Source organism: Protopterus annectens, chromosome 3.part0 (assembly GCF_019279795.1).
Source record: "Protopterus annectens isolate FY-2018-M chromosome 3.part0, PAN1.0, whole genome shotgun sequence".
Classification (NCBI taxonomy): Eukaryota; Metazoa; Chordata; order Ceratodontiformes; family Protopteridae; genus Protopterus; species Protopterus annectens.
The window spans coordinates 1,980,326,875-1,980,349,374 of record NC_056731.1 but is presented as its reverse complement, the minus strand read 5'-3'; positions in this window follow the sequence as shown (position 1 = coordinate 1,980,349,374).

The window sequence follows — 22,500 nt, the reverse complement described above, 5'->3', positions numbered from 1 at the left end:
ACTAGTCTATGCCTTAGTTCTAGAACAGTATAAAGCCTTTGACACAGTTTGTAATAGCAAACTTCTACTTCAAATGTCCTCATTAGGTCTCTCTCATCCCATGCTTCTATGGTTCAAAACCAACCTGTCCAATAGGTATCCATTAGTAATGGCACTCCACTGGCTCTCCATACCTCCCAGTCACCACCAGTGTGCCACATGGCTCTATCCTTGGCCCCTCCTTTTTAACATTCTCACTGACACCCTGAAAACTTCCACACTACAGGGCTCCCTAATACAGTACAGAAATGACTACACACCCATCTGAACATCCGACAACATGGCACACCCCCCAAAAAAATTGTTTGTAATTCACAACTCATGCTCAACTGCTAAAAAAAAAACAACAAAAAAACAAACTAATACGTTTTTCCCCCAAATCCCTCTCTCATGAAAAAAACAATATTTAAAGCCCCCTCTGTCTCTCTTGATAACACACTTATTGAAGTCACTTTCATAGCAAATTATTAGGGATAATAGTGGATGACAATCTTAAATCCAACCTACATTTACAAAATTGCATAAGAAAAACTCAAAAACAAGGAATGCCTTACAGAGCCAAAAATGTTCTTATCAATGCAACTAAAGTTATATTTGCTACTACTTATCTCCTCCTCACAGATCTTTACAGTGCTCCCATCATTACTAGCCTCCAGGCATCACAAAAATCAAAACGTGAACAATGCTACAACAAAGTTGCTAAATTTGAAACAAATACCCCTTTCACAACCCACCGCTGTGTAGCAGCTAAAAACCATAAATTGGTTAGAACTACCACATCAACTAATATATACACAGCTTCTTACCACCTGTAAAATTATCCAGCATGCCTCAGCTTATCCAGCACTAAATGTCATTCTATACAACCATGCTCCTAGTCAGCCATTATGATCTAATGACTAAAAACATTCCCATCTGCCCACTAACCTCTCAGATCTGCTGGACATTGTCTACTTTTGTACCATGGTGTCGAGGCCTGGAACTCCTTACCTGTATCTACCAGGTCAATACCATCACGCCCATCCTTAAAACACATTCTGAAAGACTTCCTAGCCAAACTATCGCTCAGGTTTTGTATTATTTTTGAAAATTGTAAAATGATTGTTCTTAAAATGTTTTGTAATATTTAGGAGTTTTTCTACTTGGGGTACACTGAAAATGGGCTCCTACCCAGTTGGACTTTCCCAGTAATCAATTGTCAATAAATAAATAAAGATAGATAGACAGACAGAGATACAGCTAGATATACATATATACATTTATATACATATAGATATACTGTTCAGGGGAGTAGGTGCTTGCCTAAACAGCAGTTTTTTTAAACACCTTTCTTAAAGTAACCCTTAAGACATAGGTTCTCATACTCTAGTAGAAAAAAGCAAACCGTATTAACATTTTTTATGCATTATGCATTATATATGTTTTCTTTCTGCTTAACAATTATACTCACTCCTACATTACATGCATACATTTCTCAAGATCTGCCTTCCCTTAAATATTATCGCTCCTCCTGAACATTATTACATATGTATTGCTTCAAAAATCTCCATTTATTTCTATGTAATTTGCTCCTTCTTTTTTTTCTAAAGATCCTACCTCCATTTCTTTTATCTCCTTTATAATATTCAATACTTTAATTTCAGCTCATTTAGAATTTGATTTTTATTTTCCAGCATTTGCTTTTATTGCAACAAGTATCATTAAATTTAGCAATACCTTATTATTTATACATAGTTGAGATACTTTCTCCAAGCTCAAAAGAATCATTTCCTTAGTTATCACCATTTATATCCCCCAATATTTCTAACAGAACACTCTGTTGGGAATTTTTAAAAATCTTCCAATTTCTTACCTCCCAAAAGCATGTTCCAAGTTGCCACTGTTTATCTCATAACACATCCAACATTTGCTTCTACCCCATGAAAAATTCTCTGAAGCCATCTCAGGGTATAAAAATGCCTATGCAAACACTCCCAAGCAAAAATCCTAAATCTTCTGGACTCTGCTGCATAATTGGAAGCCAAACGTCTGCTCATCCATTTTTTCACTGTAAATTGCCTTCCCAGATTGCCTTCCCAATTCTTTTATCCTCCTCCTCTGATTTATGCTTGCAGGTTTAATACAATAGTTTATACACCCTACTAATTATCCCTTTTTTAACAGCAGCATCTGTTCTAGACTTGACTAAAAACTCTACTAGAGCTGGTCTTTCATTTAGCATTCCCCTATCCCTTTGTCTTTGCCTGTGTTCTGACACCAGTCTCTAGTATGGAAGGAAGTCTCTAACCTGCAGTCTATACTTCTGCTTTGCCTCATACCTCTCTATTACCTTTCATTCTCTAGTCATTTGCTCTCAGTACCTTGGTTCCTTTTTCATTTGTCTCCAACCCCAACCCCTTCTTGTCTATTTTCTATGCTCCTACTTTTATTAATCCCTTTTGACAAAATGTCTTTTCTCCATTCCCATGTTGGTTTGCTCTTAGAATACTTTTTGCTATTTATGACTATAATATTCTTTTTAGTTGAAATATTGTGTATGGTTATTCTTGTTGTTGACTTTATAGATCTTTATACATAATTCAGCTGTTTTCTTATTTCTTGAATCCCCTCCCTCATTTCATCATCATCCCTTTCTACTTTGATTTATAATCTTCTGCTTCTGTTATGTAGGAGCCTTAAGTGGATTCCTATCAGTTAATCCTGAAGCAGCCTACTCTGTGGGGAGAATCAACCTATCCTAATTTACTCTTGCCCTCTTCTCCTCCCAAATAAACCTCTTCAACTTTTTATTAATTGCCACTCACAATGTCTCCTCTGTTTGATAAAAATATGTCTGATCTGTTTATAAAACAACAGAGCAAAAAAAAAAAAACACACACAAAAACTAGTAATACTAGGATGAAGCGGAAGGGTAAATCAAGAAACAGGTACTGTACTAAAGCTGTAGTTCAGGTTTTGAGCCACAAGATGGTGTTGTTTTTAAAGATTTGTCTTAGTGATGTAATTTCCTTTTGGGTCACATGATTTAATGGAGGGTTATTTAAACTGTGTTATTTACTTTACTCTTGTTGTCTAAAGAAGTTTGTTTTAATAAATATGGACAAAAGTGCTTTCTAGTATTTGTATAAAACTAGAGACTAAAAACATTTTCATTGCTTGTAGCTTACTGTCTATATCCATAAAGAACAACTTCCAGTTTCTTATTTTATGTACTGATATTTTGCTTAATCTTCTTTGCTGTCATAACATCCTTTTTAACCCATACACATAATTATTTAATCTTGCTGTGTCCCGATCAACATGGGTATTGCTAAAGCAATTCATGTGTACCTACCCAAACATCAGTCTTGGCAGCCATGTCTTCATATAGAATAAAAACAGCAAGACTGTTCCATTAATAATTTAGAAAGGACAAGCTGGTAAAGCAGCAGGGTATAAAACTGCAATGGCACCTATAAGTAACTGTAATAAAGGAGTGTATCCACAGAATGACAATGGATAATGAGGAAGAGCATCAATTACAGAAAGAAAACTGCATCCATCCTTCAGATTACCCTCTTCAAGTCGACAGAAATTCTACTGCCAATTTTGTATTACAACTGGATTGCTCAAAACAGTCAAACATCAGGCTTGTACTGCTGATTATCAAAGTAAATATTGCAAAAGGAATAGTCAAGTGTACAATGCCATCCAAGGATAATATGACCTGCGGAAATGAAATGTAAAGTCATTCATTGCTTTGATCTCATGATTTTCTACAGTGAAGTGTAGGTCTACATTTCTGATTGGACATGTGCATACTTGCATGCATGAGTTTGGGTACATGGAGCTTTCAGAGTGTGTGTGTGTGTGTGTGTGTGTGTGTGTGTGTGTGTGTGTGTGTGTGTGTGTGTGTGTGCGCGTGTGTGCGTGTGTGCGTGTGTGTGTGTGTGTGTATGTGCGACATTTCAAGTACACTGTCAATGCATATTCACAGTCATCACCTTAACAGATACCACATTTATGTTTTAAATCTATTAAAGGATATCCATAATTTAATGGTAATAGAAAATTCAACAATGCAACATTTACATGTTTTATTTGTTCTTCTGCAGTTCTGCAGACTCTGTTGTTTTTGTTTAGATTATTCCCAGAATTTTTCGATCTCACTCAGCCTGCCTTATGGTAGACATGCTTTTAAATTCATTAAAGTCTAAAACTGGTATAGATTAGTGAGTCACAAATGAGGCACTCTAGTTCTCCTGTCACTTACCTTACAATACCTTTTACTGAACAACTTGTAGGCTTTGTTCAGAAGGGGAGACCAGCTGCTTGAGATATTTTGCAGAATAATGATTCTTGTTTGAACTTGGCATTAAGAAAACTAGATTTAGAACTCAATTTAAAACATGCTGTATTTTGTGTAATATCTTCAACATGTATTGCCCTGATAATCAAGATAACAGTTTACTAAACAATGACTCCATTCTTCAGAAAACCATTATACTGATAGCACTATAGTTTACTGGAAGACTTCTTCTATTGAAACATCTATAAAACAGAATGCCAGTAGATGTTCAAGGACAAAGGAAAGGGTTGTTGCATTTAGCTCAAGTAATAATAATAAGAAAAGATGTCTTAAAATGTTTTCATTTTTATGTTGTCATTATGTTAACAAAATCAGGAAACTTACAACTGCATTATTCTTCCTTGAAAAACATTGCCTGCCATCCAGAAATCTTTAATGCAAATTTCTTTTTTACATAATTTATGTGTGTTTTTAAGCATGCATAAACTACAGTCAATAAAATATATAATATAATAATTTATGTACAGTTCACTACTTTTTGTCATGTCAACAAAACAAGAAAACTTGCAACTGTATTCTTTTTCCTTGAAATGCATTGCCTGCCTTCAAAAAAACCTTTACTGAAAAATGTTGTATTTTTGTGATTAACATAATTTGTACTGCATTATTTTAAGCATGCATAGACTACACTCAGTAAAATAAACAATATAGTAATTTATGTATGTCTCTCCTTTTTGATTATTCCAGTATGTTTTGAAACAGCCACTGAAAATGTTGATCAAACTAACTTATTGCATCTTTTCCTTAGTCCTATTGCAATGAAGAGTCTCCTAGTGTAGTAACATGCGCTAGAAAAACAGACAAAGAACAAATATATTTAAGAATCAGTTATAAAACCATCTAAAGCCAACATCGGTCAACTATGCACACAACATTTTTGCAAATGTCTTATTCATATGTATGTTTTTCTTGTTTTTTTAAAGATGCCAGCTAGATCCGTAAGAACACCTCATGATTCATTCACGTTATTCACATTGTCTATCTTTACCATGCTGTACCACTTGGCGCATGTTTTTGTTCACATTATCAGCTAATCCTAGCCTCCTCATGTCCTCCACATTATCCTTTACTTCTAGAAATGAATCCATTCTATTCCTAGCAGTATCCCTGAAAGCAGCACTCTTTCCCCTTCTCTGAACCACAAAAACATGTCTGCACGTAGTGGAAATATTCAACTAAATGGATACGAATACATATTTAGTAGTAATGTAATTCAATGTCATGTAGAAACTCAAATAATACTGTTATGTGAGGCAATTCAAGATAATATAAAATAATAAGACTTTTTTTATACCATTAGATTGTTCAATATTTTTTGATGACTGTTTATTGTTTGCTCCTTGGATGAACCTGAATATGTTTCATTTAGTTCAGTGCTCAGCCCCAATTAACAAGTAAAACTAAATACATAAAATGGTAGAACTGATTTGTAGTAAAGTTGAAGGGTGTGTCACAGTAACAGTACACAATATTATAAATGAGGTGTTTTTGACATTCTCACACTCCGCAGATTTCCTAAAGATTTTCTTCAATGCCACATTTTAGAACTATTGATTTTCTGATGCAAATCCTTATTTATAGTCTATTCCTTAGCATTGTATTACTGGAAAAGTCATAGCTTTGATTATATGCACCTGTAATGCCAACATAATACTTTTGCTGTTTAATAACTTATCCAGATTTCTCATAGATTTCCTTCCAATAGACTGTATCTTTTAATTTTATGACTGCAGTCACCATCTGCAGAAATCTTTCAACCCAAGAAAATAAAATCTGTTACTGAAAATATTCCATCCCCGTACTTTTGCAAAGAACTGAGAAAGTTAAAAGACATAGGGTGGTACCCATAATCATTACGTGTAAGAGCAGTCTATGCTGTTTGTGCATAAGCGCAGACGTGGAGTGATTCATAGAGGCCATTTGCACTCACTAGCTTCAAGGAGTAATGATATTACAATGAGAAATGATGTAGATCTTATACTAATAAGCCCTCTTCCTGCCTGTCCTTCATTCATACTAATATTTTACACATTTCCACACGAGAGAGGCACTTCAAAAGGCAAATTTACTCCTTTTCCATGTCGTTTGCATTTTCTAAAGATGCTTGCTTTAGCTGCTAGCCTAGCTTTTTCAACAATGTGAGGTGCTTGTCCTGGCTGAGACCAAACTGCTTGTGCCCAGCTTTGCTTGGTGGCCAAGAAGGTAAAGAAAGAGACAAAGACTAATCTATTATAACTTTGGTAATCAAGAGATTCATGATAAATTTAGAGTAGACAGGGACATTTGAATGTATTTAATGAGTATGTATGGCCCAAAAATAGGAAATGAGGAATGCAAGGCCTTTCTGCACCTGTGGATACTAAGGTATGTATATCCCTCACTATACATGCCATGGAGAACTTTCAGAGAGAGACTGACGGTACTTTAGGTATTTCTCATGCTTCTGCCTCAAGGATATTTCAGCAGTCTCTTCATATACTCTTGGAACATGTGGATCAAAGGGTTCCCTTCAGAATGTCAAAATACTGAAACCTCGAATTTCATATGGTCAAGACCATATGATCTAAGTTTCAGTATTTCAAAATTCTGAACCAAGATCTGCATGCAGCTCGGAATGGGAGATTTACGTTTTCCTTGCTGTAGTGCGCTCTTGGACTTGGTATATTTAAATAGCGGGGGTTATGCAGGGGGGTGCAGGGGGCTTGCCCCCTTGCATAATCATTTAACTAGTTTTTTGGGGGGGGGGTTGTTTCGGAATTTCGATATTCTGAAACATTGATCATATGGTCTTGATCATATGACATTCGATTTTTCGGAATTTTGAGATTCCGAAGTGACTCTATATCAACACATCTATTCCTGGTGTTACCTCAAGACCAAGCCCAAACCATGCATCCCTTTTATAGAATGGCACATGTTCCTGAGGTGTTTGGTGCTACAGATTGCACCCATGTTGCCATTATAGCCCCATCAATACCCAGGGTGAACAGTACCAAAATAAGAAGTGCCATAATTCCATTAAATATCAAGTAGTGTGTGATGCATGGGGTGCATCATCAACATGTTACCCAGGCATCTGGGTCTTTATTAGAACATCGAAGTCTTGAAACTTCAAATGTTCTAATATCGACCCCTATTTAGTGAATGCAGAAAATAACGAAGCTGCAGGACACTGAATTTTTTCCTAGGGAAAGAATTCGGTTGGCCATTCTGTGGCTTCACTATTTTCAGCACTGTGGTGGAAAGTTACGGGTCGGGTTCAGGTAAGTGTGCGATTGTGTGGATGTGAAGGTTAAGGTACGTGATAGGTGAGTTAGGGTTAGAGCACAGGTCAGGTAAGTGTGCGATTGTGACGGACGTTAGGGTAGGGCAGGATAGGTGAGTTAGGGTTAGGGCGCAGGTGAGGTGAGTGTGCGATAGTGACGGACCATAGGGTTAGGGTTTGGGTTAAGGTAAGTGGATAGATAATAGTATATGTACAGTTTAGTGTAGGGCTAGATATAGGATTTTAAGTGTATGTGTGTGGATTGCTATTTTTTGTTGTGCTTGTGTTGTGTGTATTTGTTTCAGAACAGCACATTTTTTTTCCTGTGAAAAAATTTGCTGTTCTGCATGTTCGATATTTTAAGCATTCACTGAATAGGAGTCGATATTAGAACATTTGAAGTTTTAAAACTTTGGTGTTCTAATATAGATCCAAGCATCCTGCCAGTGCTCTAATATAGACCCAAGCATCCTGCCAGTGCTCTAATATAGACCCAAGCATCCTGCCAGTGCTCTAATATAGACCCAAGCATCCTGTCAGTGCTCTAATATAGACCCAAGCATCATGCAAGTGCTCTAATATAGACCCAAGCATCATGCCAGTGCTATAATATAGACCCAAGCAACCTGCCAGTGCTCTAATATAGACCAAAGCATCCTGCCAGTGCTCTAATATAGACCCAAGCATCCTGCCAGTGCTCTAATATAGACCCAAGCATCCTGCCAGTGTTCTAATATAGACCCAAGCATCCTGCCAGTGCTCTAATATAGACCTAAGCGTCCTGTCAGTGCTCTAATATAGACCCAAGCATCATGCAAGTGCTCTAATATAGACCCAAACATCATGCCATTGCTATAATATAGACCCAAGCAACCTGCCAGTGCTCTAATATAGACCAAAGCATCCTGCCAGTGCTCTAATATAGACCCAAGCATCCTGCCAGTGCTCTAATATAGACCCAAGCATCATGCCAGTGCTCTAATATAGACCCAAGCATCCTGCCAGTGCTCTAATATAGACCCAAGCAACCTGCCAGTGCTCTAATACAGACCCAAGCATCCTGCCAGTGCTCATGATTCCCATATCTGGTATACAGACTCAATCTGTCTTCCTGAGTGGCAGGATGCCGCATGGTCACCTTGTGGTAAGTGGAAATTTTAATTGTAATTATAATAATTGTAATTATCTAGTTAGTTATTATTTAGAAAATGAATTGCTTATCACATTAACCACCCTTCTCTTGTTGTAGCTTTACTCTTCTTTTCTTTTCTTGTGTTTTCTAGGTGATACAGGCTATACACCTGAACCAACACTCAGCACACCTGTTAGAAACTCTATGGGAACTGCAAGGAAAGGTATGATATTGTCCTGTTCCAGACATGGATTGTCATCAAGATAAGGTCTGTCCTGCTGAAAGCTTATTTCCATTAACCAGATGAGTCTGGAGCGGCCCTTCAGTATGACAGTGCTAGTGCATACAAGATATTTTCTGCATGTTGTTTTTTATATAACATGATTATGCAGTGGTTTGGTGATGCACTGTACCATGATGTCAATGGAGCTCCCAGTACAGGGGCTACCATGACTGATGATAATGTCGGTGGCCAGCCATGTAGCAGCCTTCTGCAAGGCATGTGGCTACACAGGTAAAGAGGCAGCATCTAGTAAATAACTGTTGACCATGACATGCAGATTAGTGCTCCTGACATCATAAAAAACACATGACCATGACATGCAGGTTAGTCCTCCTGTCATCATAAAAAACACATGACCATGACATGCAGGTTAGTGCTCCTGTCATCATAAAAAGCACATGACCATATCATGCAGGTTAGTGCTCCTGTTATCATAAAAGCACATGACCATGACATGCATGTTAGTGCTCCTGTCATCATTAAAAACACATGACCATGACATGCAGGTGAGAACTCCTGTGATCATAGAAAGCACATGACCATCACATGCAGGTTAGTGCTACTCTCATCATAAAAAGCACATGACCATGACATGCAGGTTAGAGCTCCTGTCATCATAGAAAGTACATAACCATCACATGCAGGTTAGTGCTACTCTAATCATAAAAAGCACATGACCATGACATGCAGGTTAGTGCTCCTGTTATCATAAAAGCACATGACTATGACATGCAGGTTAGAGCTCCTGTCATCATAGAAAGCACATGACCAGCACATGCAGGTTAGCGCTACTCTCATCATAAAAAGCACATGACCGTGACATGCAGGTTAGTGCTCCTGTCATCATAAAAACACATGACCATGACATGCAGGTTAGTGCTCCTATCATCATAAAAAGCACATGACCATGACATGCAGGTTAGTGCTCTTGTCATCATAAAGAGCACATGACCATGACATGCAGGTTAGTGCTCTTGTCATCATAAAAAGCACATGACCATGGAATGCAGGTTAGTGCTCCTGTCATCATAAAAAACACATGACCACGACATGCAGGTTAGAGCTCCTGTCATCATAAAAAGCACATGACCATGACATGTAAGTTAGTGCTCTTGTCATCATAAAAAGCACATGACCATGACATGCAGGTTAGTGCTCCTGTCATCATAAAAAGCACATGCCCATGACATGCAGGTTAGTGCTCCTGACGTCATTGAAAACACATGACCATGACATGCAGGTAACAGCTCTTGTCATCATAGAAAGCACATGACCATGACATGCAAGTTAGTGCTACTCTCATCATAAAAACACATGACCATGACATGCAGGTTAGACCTCCTGTCATCATAAAAAAACACATGACCATGACATGCAGGTTAGTGCTCCTGTCATCATAAAAAAGCACGTCCATGACATGCAGGTTAATGCTCCTGTCATCATAAAAAAGCACATGCCCATGACATGCAGGTTAATGCTCCTCTCATCATAAAAAGCAGATGGCCATGACATGCAGATTAGTACTCCTATCATCATAAAAAGCACATGCCCATGACATGCAGGTTAGTGCTCTTCTCATCATAAAAAGCACATGACCATGACATGCAGGTTAGTGCTACTCCATCGTAAAAAACACATGACCATGACATGCAGGTTAGAACTCCTGTTATCATAAAAAGTACATTACCATAACATGCAGGTTAGTGCACCTGTCATCATAAAAAGCAGATGACCATGACATGCAGGTTAGAGCTCCTATCATCATAAAAAACACATGACCATGACATGCAGGTTAGTGCTCCTGTCATCATAAAAAACAGATGACCATGACATGCAGGTTAGAGCTCATGTCATCATAAAAAGCACATGACCATGACATGCAGGTTAGAGCTCCTGTCATCATAGAAAGCACATGACCATGACATGCAGGTTAGTGCTACTCTCATCATAAAAAACACATGACCATGACATGCAGGTTAGTGCTCCTGTCATCATAAAAAGCACATGACCATATCATGCAGGTTAGTGCTCCTGTTATCATAAAAGCACATGACCATGACATGCATGTTAGTGCTCCTGTCATCATTAAAAACACATGACCATGACATGCAGGTGAGAACTCCTGTGATCATAGAAAGCACATGACCATCACATGCAGGTTAGTGCTACTCTCATCATAAAAAGCACATGACCATGACATGCAGGTTAGAGCTCCTGTCATCATAGAAAGTACATAACCATCACATGCAGGTTAGTGCTACTCTCATCATAAAAAGCACATGACCATGACATGCAGGTTAGTGCTCCTGTTATCATAAAAGCACATGACCATGACATGCAGGTTAGAGCTCCTGTCATCATAGAAAGCACATGACCAGCACATGCAGGTTAGCGCTACTCTCATCATAAAAAGCACATGACCGTGACATGCAGGTTAGTGCTCCTGTCATCATAAAAACACATGACCATGACATGCAGGTTAGTGCTCCTATCATCATAAAAAGCACATGACCATGACATGCAGGTTAGTGCTCTTGTCATTATAAAGAGCACATGACCATGACATGCAGGTTAGTGCTCTTGTCATCATAAAAAGCACATGACCATGGAATGCAGGTTAGTGCTCCTGTCATCATAAAAAACACATGACCACGACATGCAGGTTAGAGCTCCTGTCATCATAAAAAGCACATGACCATGACATGTAAGTTAGTGCTCTTGTCATCATAAAAAGCACATGACCATGACATGCAGGTTAGTGCTCCTGTCATCATAAAAAGCACATGCCCATGACATGCAGGTTAGTGCTCCTGACGTCATTGAAAACACATGACCATGACATGCAGGTAACAGCTCTTGTCATCATAGAAAGCACATGACCATGACATGCAAGTTAGTGCTACTCTCATCATAAAAAAACACATGACCATGACATGCAGGTTAGACCTCCTGTCATCATAAAAAAACACATGACCATGACATGCAGGTTAGTGCTCCTGTCATCATAAAAAAGCACGTCCATGACATGCAGGTTAATGCTCCTGTCATCATAAAAAAGCACATGCCCATGACATGCAGGTTAATGCTCCTCTCATCATAAAAAGCAGATGGCCATGACATGCAGGTTAGTACTCCTATCATCATAAAAAGCACATGCCCATGACATGCAGGTTAGTGCTCTTCTCATCATAAAAAGCACATGACCATGACATGCAGGTTAGTGCTACTCCATCGTAAAAAACACATGACCATGACATGCAGGTTAGAACTCCTGTTATCATAAAAAGTACATTACCATAACATGCAGGTTAGTGCACCTGTCATCATAAAAAGCAGATGACCATGACATGCAGGTTAGAGCTCCTATCATCATAAAAAACACATGACCATGACATGCAGGTTAGTGCTCCTGTCATCATAAAAAACAGATGACCATGACATGCAGGTTAGGGCTCCTGTCATCATAAAAAGCACATGACCATGACATGCAGGATTGTGCTCTTGTCATCATAAAAAGCACATGACCATGACATGCAGGTTAGTGCGCTTCTCATCATAAAAGCACATGACGATGACATGCAGGTTAGAGCTCCTGTCATCATAAAAACAAATGACCATGACATGCAGGTTAGTGCTCCTGTCATCATAAAAAGCACACGACCATGACATGTAGGTTAGTGCTGCTGTCATTGTTAAAACAACCTGACCATGACATGCAGGTTAGAGCTCCTGTCATCATAGAAAGCACATGACCATGACATGCAGGTTAGTGCTACTCTCATCATAAAAAACACATGAACATGACATGCAGGTTAGAGCTCCTCATCCTAAAAAGCACATGGCCATGACATGCAGGTGTGTGCTCCTGTCACCATAAAAAGTACATGACCATGACATGCAGGTAGTGCTACTGTCATCATAAATGCACATGAACCTGACATGCAGATTAGTGCTCCTGCCATCATAAGAAGCACATGACCATGGCATGCAGGTTAGAGATCCTGTCATCATAAAATGCACATGACCATGACATGCAGGTTAGAGCTCCTGTCATAAAAAGCACATGACCATGTCATGCAGGTTACTGCTCCTGTCATCATAAAAAGCACATGACCATGGCATGCAGGTTAGTGCTCCTGTCTTCATTAAAAACCCATGACCATGACATGCAGGTTAGTGCTAGTGTCATCATTAAAAAACGCATGACCATGACATGCAGGTTAGTGCTACTGTTATCATAAAAACACATGACCATGACATGCAGGTTAGTGCTCTTGTCATCATAAAAAGCACATGACCATGACATGCAGGTTAGAGCTCCTGTCATCATAAAAATACATGGCCATGACATGCAGGTTAGAGCTCTTGTCATCATTAAAAGCACATGACCATGACATGCAGGTTAGGGCTCCTGTCATCATGAAAAACACATGACCATAATATGCAGGTTAGGCTCCTGTCATCATAGGAAGCACATGAACATGACATGCTGGTTAGAGCTCCTGTCATCATAAAAAACACATGACCATGACATGCAGGTTAGAGCTTCTGTCATCATAAAAAGCACATGACCATGACATGCAGGTTAGTGCTACTCTCATCATAAAAAACACATGAACATGACATGCAGGTTAGAGCTCCTCATCCTGAAAAGCACATGGCCATGACATGCAGGTTTGTGCTCCTGTCACCATAAAAAACACATGGCCATGACATACAGGGTAGTGCTACTGTCATCATAAAAAGAACTTGACCCTGATATGCAGATTAGTGCTCCTGTCATCATAAAAAGCACATGACCATGACATGCAAGTTAGAGCTCCTGTCATCATAAAAAGCACATGACCATGACATGTAGGTTACTGCTCCTGTCATCATAAAAAGCACATGACTGTGACATGCAGGTTAGTGCTCCTGTCATCATTAAAAACACATGACCATGACATGCAGGTTAGTGCTCTTTTCATCATAAAAAGCACATGACCATGGCATGCAGGTTAGTGCTCCTCTCGTCATTGAACACACATGACTATGACACGCAGGTTAGTGCTAGTGTCATCATTAAAAACACATGACCATGACATGCAGGTTAGTGCTCCTGTCATCATAAAAAACACATGACCAGGACATGCAGGTTAGAGCTCCTTTCATCATAAAAAAACACATGACCATGACATGCAGGTTAATGCTACTGTCATCATAAAAACACATGACCATGACATGCATGTTAGTGCTCTTGTCATCATAAAAAGCACATTACCATGACATGCAGGTTAGTGCTCCTGTCATTATTAAAAGCACATGACCATGACATGCAGGTTTGAGCTCCTGTCATCATAAAAAGCACATGATCATGACATGCAGGTTAGAGCTCCTGTCATCATAAAAAACACATGACCATGACATGCAGGTTAGAGCTCTTGTCATTATAAAAAGCACATGACCATGACATGCATGTTAAAGCTCCTGTCATCATAAAAAACACATGACCATGACATGCAGGTTAGAACTCTTGTCATCATTAAAAGCACATGACCATCACATGCAGGTTAGGGCTCCTGTCATCATAAGAAGCACATGACCATAACATGCAGGTTAGTGCTCCTGACGTCATTGAAAACACATGACCATGACATGCAGGTTAGTGCTCTTGTCATCATAAAAAGCACATGACCATGGAATGCAGGTTAGTGCTCCTGTCATCATAAAAAACACATGACCACGACATGCAGGTTAGAGCTCCTGTCATCATAAAAAGCACATGACCATGACATGTAAGTTAGTGCTCTTGTCATCATAAAAAGCACATGACCATGACATGCAGGTTAGTGCTCCTGTCATCATAAAAAGCACATGCCCATGACATGCAGGTTAGTGCTCCTGACGTCATTGAAAACACATGACCATGACATGCAGGTAACAGCTCTTGTCATCATAGAAAGCACATGACCATGACATGCAAGTTAGTGCTACTCTCATCATAAAAACACATGACCATGACATGCAGGTTAGACCTCCTGTCATCATAAAAAAACACATGACCATGACATGCAGGTTAGTGCTCCTGTCATCATAAAAAAGCACGTCCATGACATGCAGGTTAATGCTCCTGTCATCATAAAAAAGCACATGCCCATGACATGCAGGTTAATGCTCCTCTCATCATAAAAAGCAGATGGCCATGACATGCAGGTTAGTACTCCTATCATCATAAAAAGCACATGCCCATGACATGCAGGTTAGTGCTCTTCTCATCATAAAAAGCACATGACCATGACATGCAGGTTAGTGCTACTCCATCGTAAAAAACACATGACCATGACATGCAGGTTAGAACTCCTGTTATCATAAAAAGTACATTACCATAACATGCAGGTTAGTGCACCTGTCATCATAAAAAGCAGATGACCATGACATGCAGGTTAGAGCTCCTATCATCATAAAAAACACATGACCATGACATGCAGGTTAGTGCTCCTGTCATCATAAAAAACAGATGACCATGACATGCAGGTTAGGGCTCCTGTCATCATAAAAAGCACATGACCATGACATGCAGGATTGTGCTCTTGTCATCATAAAAGCACATGACCATGACATGCAGGTTAGTGCGCTTCTCATCATAAAAGCACATGACGATGACATGCAGGTTAGAGCTCCTGTCATCATAAAAACAAATGACCATGACATGCAGGTTAGTGCTCCTGTCATCATAAAAAGCACACGACCATGACATGTAGGTTAGTGCTGCTGTCATTGTTAAAACAACCTGACCATGACATGCAGGTTAAAGCTCCTGTCATCATAGAAAGCACATGACCATGACATGCAGGTTAGTGCTACTCTCATCATAAAAAACACATGAACATGACATGCAGGTTAGAGCTCCTCATCCTAAAAAGCACATGGCCATGACATGCAGGTGTGTGCTCCTGTCACCATAAAAAGTACATGACCATGACATGCAGGTAGTGCTACTGTCATCATAAAATGCACATGAACCTGACATGCAGATTAGTGCTCCTGCCATCATAAGAAGCACATGACCATGGCATGCAGGTTAGAGATCCTGTCATCATAAAATGCACATGACCATGACATGCAGGTTAGAGCTCCTGTCATAAAAAGCACATGACCATGTCATGCAGGTTACTGCTCCTGTCATCATAAAAAGCACATGACCATGGCATGCAGGTTAGTGCTCCTGTCTTCATTAAAAACCCATGACCATGACATGCAGGTTAGTGCTAGTGTCATCATTAAAAAACGCATGACCATGACATGCAGGTTAGTGCTACTGTTATCATAAAAACACATGACCATGACATGCAGGTTAGTGCTCTTGTCATCATAAAAAGCACATGACCATGACATGCAGGTTAGAGCTCCTGTCATCATAAAAATACATGACCATGACATGCAGGTTAGAGCTCTTGTCATCATTAAAAGCACATGACCATGACATGCAGGTTAGGGCTCCTGTCATCATGAAAAACACATGACCATAATATGCAGGTTAGGCTCCTGTCATCATAGGAAGCACATGAACATGACATGCTGGTTAGAGCTCCTGTCATCATAAAAAGCACATGACCATGACATGCAGGTTAGAGCTCCTGTCATCATAAAAATACATGACCATGACATGCAGGTTAGGGCTCTTGTCATCATTAAAAGCACATGACCATGACATGCAGGTTAGGGCTCCTGTCATCATAAAAAACACATGACCATAATATGCAGGTTAGGCTCCTGTCATCATAGGAAGCACATGAACATGACATGCTGGTTAGAGCTCCTGTCATCATAAAAAACACATGACCATGACATGCAGGTTAGAGCTTCTGTCATCATAAAAAGCACATGACCATGACATGCAGGTTAGTGCTACTCTCATCATAAAAAACACATGAACATGACATGCAGGTTAGAGCTCCTCATCCTGAAAAGCACATGGCCATGACATGCAGGTTTGTGCTCCTGTCACCATAAAAAACACATGGCCATGACATACAGGGTAGTGCTACTGTCATCATAAAAAGAACTTGACCCTGATATGCAGATTAGTGCTCCTGTCATCATAAAAAGCACATGACCATGACATGCAAGTTAGAGTTCCTGTCATCATAAAAAGCACATGACCATGACATGTAGGTTACTGCTCCTGTCATCATAAAAAGCACATGACTGTGACATGCAGGTTAGTGCTCCTGTCATCATTAAAAACACATGACCATGACATGCAGGTTAGTGCTCTTGTCATCATAAAAAGCACATGACCATGGCATGCAGGTTAGTGCTCCTCTCGTCATTGAACACACATGACTATGACACGCAGGTTAGTGCTAGTGTCATCATTAAAAACACATGACCATGACATGCAGGTTAGTGCTCCTGTCATCATAAAAAACACATGACCAGGACATGCAGGTTAGAGCTCCTTTCATCATAAAAAAACACATGACCATGACATGCAGGTTAATGCTACTGTCATCATAAAAACACATGACCATGACATGCATGTTAGTGCTCTTGTCATCATAAAAAGCACATTACGATGACATGCAGGTTAGAGCTCCTGTCATTATTAAAAGCACATGACCATGACATGCAGGTTTGAGCTCCTGTCATCATAAAAAGCACATGATCATGACATGCAGGTTAGAGCTCCTGTCATCATAAAAAACGCATGACCATGACATGCAGGTTAGAGCTCTTGTCATTATAAAAAGCACATGACCATGACATGCATGTTAAAGCTCCTGTCATCATAAAAAACACATGACCATGACATGCAGGTTAGAACTCTTGTCATCATTAAAAGCACATGACCATCACATGCAGGTTAGGGCTCCTGTCATCATAAGAAGCACATGACCATAACATGCAGGTTAGAGCTCCTGGCATCATAGGAAGCACATGACCATGACATGCAGGTTAGAGCTCCTGTCATCATAAAAAGCTCATGACCATGGCATGCTGGTTAGAGCTCCTGTCATCATAAAAAGCACTTGACCATGCAGGTTAGAGCTTCTGTCATCATAAAAAGCACATGACCATGACATGCAGGTTAGATTTCCTGTCATCATAAAAAACACATGACCATGACATGCAGGTTAGTACTCCTGTCATCATAGAAAGCACATGACCATGACATGCAAGTTAGAGCTCTTGTCATCATTAAAATCACAAATAGTATAACTGTTGCCCGGCCTACTTTCACTGTTCATCACACTTTCATTCTTGTCTTTAAATGAATTTATTTTATTGCAGTGCAGTTACTCACATAGTTTATACATTTCCTGTTGATAAGACTTATATCTGATTGTTCTGTGACATCTGTGCAATGAACAGAGATGGCATCATGAACGGAATAAGTACATTTTGTACTGTATTTCTGCATGTGTATTGGTTAGGGACTGAAGTACTGTTTCTGACGGAATGTTTATTGAAAATTGATATTGCATTACCGTACTGAAATGAGGGAAAGAATTATCAGTATTTGAAAATGTAGTGGTAGTGTATTCCAAATTGCAATATTCATAAGGCAATGTCTTGCAGAGGAATGGAAAGTTTTACCACATTTATTTACTTTTATATGCTTTAATATTTCTGTGCTTTTATTTCTGATAGATCAGAAATAACTTCATGTTCTTTACTGAGGTACTGCATGTCCGATCAGTTTGTTCTGTGTCAAACATTGATCCTTGGGTCGTCAAAAGTAATAATCTTCATCTGTGTTGTGCTGAGGGTGAAGTGACATAAATGCTAGTGTTTATGGCAGGATTAGTCACTCATAATCATTTTTTTCCATTGCATGTTAGGCTCGTTAAATACTATATTTTATGTCACTGTGCTTCTCCCCCACCCACTTGTCATAATTTGTTTTATTTAACTTTTGTATAACTGTAATGAATACCATAACCTAAATGAAACTATTGCTGCTGAATAGGCCTCAAATATTATTACACTTTGTAGTCTGCAACTTACCCCTCCTCTTTTTTTTCCATTTTTTTTATTATAATAAGCAGTACTATTACCCAGCTGAAATACATGCTAATGAAAACCTCTTAGTACTAATATGCTTCACATTCTGAAGTTTTCCTTCCCTGCCCCCCACACACACACACACACACACTCACACACACATGTGTCTCACTCTCTCTCTCTCTCCCTCTCTCTCTCTCTATATATATATATATATGGGGTCTGTTCAGAAGCTCGAAATACTGAAATCTCGAATTTCAGTATTTCGAGCCCAAGAAGCTGAATCCACATAATAGCGAACGTTTAGAAGTACCGGAGGTTTTGAATTTTGCGCTTCTAAAGTTCCGTTATAGTTATGTATTCAGGTAAGTGTGTGTGTGTGTGTGTGTGTGTGTGTGTGTGTGTGTGTGTGTGTGTGTGTTAAGGGGTTTGGGTAGGGGCTGTTGTGTGTGTCAGTGTGTTTTGCTGCTGTGATGTGTGTGTGCAAAGAGAAAGTAGCTTGTGTGGTGGTGTGTTGTGTGTGTTTTAATGTAGTGCGACCTCAGAGTGAGAATATTTAAGTAGGGGGTGTGGGGGGCACAGCATGTAGTAGAGCGATTGTGTGTGTTTGTGTTGTTGATGGTATGTCTGTGTGTGTGTGTGTGTAGTAAAACTGCAAAATTCAAAACTTCCAGTATTCGAGGTTTTGAATTTCGCGGTTTTTAGTTTTCGTTGTTTTGTGGATTCCACTTCTTGGGCTCGAGATACTGAAATTTGAGATTTCATTATTTTGAGCTTCTGAAGTGAATCCATATATATATATATATATATATATGCATGGGTATACTGCATTACAATAACACACCAGAATATCGATGGCCGATTAATCAACCATGAAAGGTCAACATATGCAGATGGTCAATAGTTGTGACAGAGCAACAATCCCTGGAGGGATACTCCGGACTGTGTGATCTTGGAGTTACTATATGTAACTAGCGGGGGGGGGGGGTTTACTTATTTATTTTTGGTTGCATATAGCAAGGATCTTCCTTGTGCGTCTGAGATAACTGTCAGGATTTCTGTTGTCAACCTTTTGTGCTCGACATTCTTGCCATTTTTCTTTGTGTTGTGATGACAAATTCAGTAATCTCATATTTTCCTTTGACTTTAAATAATGACATTCATCAACTGAAATGCTTGCTTATTCATTGGCACATGTAACATTTTCATTAACAGAAATGCCAGCTCTGAGGGCAGGTGACAGTACCTGTGATCATGATCATGAGAAAATGCTGGCTTGTGAGCTTAATTCTGATTGGCTGTGATGATTGTACGTACTGTATGCAGGTGATGCAACAGGCACTGATGTCACAGTACTGCATGACAGATTATGTTATGTATCCCAGCCTATTTCCAGAACTTTCCTGATAAGCAGATGGAGTGCAACGTGATATGCTCCCTCCTCCCCATGTCTGGCAATAATCCAGCTTGATCCACAAATGGCTATTAACTGCTTGTTTCAACTGCTGACCCCTGTATAGAATTAATTGATTACATTATTACTGAGACACTGAAGCGTGCTACTGAGTGCTGTGCAATGATATATGGAGGAGAGTTACCACATACACTGAGTTTTCTTTCATGAATGGCAGAGATGTTGGGTTCACCTATTGATAGTAAATGAAAGGTTACATATAAGCAGTTAGCCATTGTAGTCATCTTCATTGAAAGACTATGTCATGGTGGATGCACTAAGCTTCCTGAATTAAGGTCTGTGGATACTACTGATGTAGGTAATTGATGATGTCCACAACACCTGTGACATTCTCATCAGTGTCATAATCATCTCCTCATACGGAGAGCAGGTATTCCTTATTGGATGTTAAAGAGACAAGTGCAGGAGGTCCCCCACCAGTAGTGCTATGGGCAACTGCAATCTGTATTGCCTTTGACTTGACACATCCTGCCATATTGTTGGGCCTTTTCCTACACTATGTCAATGTGCATTTTAGTCCCCAACAACATTTGTATCTATAACCACATGATTCTACAACTTTGCTCTTTCAGCCTGTCTTGGCCTTTCTATTCCAAAAAGGTACCTGCCGTATGTCCTAAGGTCCCTCATGAGGACAAGGCTCTTCTCAGGATTGAAATTATGTTTTTTCTGTCATGATACCTACTGCTGCAGGATGCATTAAACTGAAATAAGATATATCAGTAACCCAAGTGAAGCTCAACTTGAAAAAAAAATGAAACTCTTCACCCATGCAGTAAAGGACGTGAAAGCAAGCCTGCATTTCTTACACCTATATACATTTACAAACTACATTTTTAGCACCATAATAGGACATTCTTAAATTATTTATTCCATGATAATCATACAATCATTAAAAAAAGGACTAAGTACAGCAAAACTAATATATTTGTTGAGTTCTGACAACACACCGCATGTACATAAAGTGACACAGACCTCAAAGCTGAATGATGCCGGTTTAACCTGTTGCACTTCTGCTTTGCACATCTGTATCCACAACTGTGCAATGCACTGCAAGTATTTCTCATTTCCATTATCATCACATGTTTACAGAACTAGATTAGCGCAGAATAAAATTTTCAGTGACCTTTTGTCATACATTTCTTGTAAACATTACACTGCTGTGGATGCTCAGCTTAAATAAATGACATTTTATTTTCCCAACCCCTGTCATTACTACTCCTGTCATTGCAGTCAGCATGCACCAGTTGCATAAAGCATTGACTTCAGTGTACAAAAAAAGTAATTAAATGGAAACCAACTGCCAGATACTCAGATAAACTGGCCTCCATACAAATAACAACATAAGTAATAAATAGAACAAAGTATGCAAATTGGACACACAAGGGCAAGAATCCAATACAAATTTTAATACAGATCCAATAAAAACTTTAATACAGATCCAATAAAAACTTTAATACAGATACTATACCAAGTGATTGTTTGATAGTAACGATGGATGTGACATCATTATTTATTGTCATTCCCATTAGGGAAGGTATTGAACTGGTTAATAGTTATTTCAATCAACATAGTGTACTTGATAGGAAATGCACTGAATTAATTTGTTTATTTATTGAGATAATTTTGGAGAATAATGTTTTTCTGTTTGACTATGAATATTTTCTGCAGACCTCTTGCATAGCTATGGGCACATCTTGTGCCCATAGATACGTCAATATGGTCTTAGCACAATGAGAAAAAACGTATGTATTGTATCACCATGATTTTTCTAAGTTTATTAGTTTTATACCAGGTTTGTGGATGACGTGTTCATGCTGTGGACAGGTACTATTGTAGATCTTCTTTCCTTTATTGAGTGCCTGCACAGCACTACATCCTTCTTAAAGTTTTCCTTAAAGTATTCACTTACTAATATTGAGTTCTTGGATGTTGAGGTTATTAGGTGTGCAGACATGTCCTTTGACGCTAA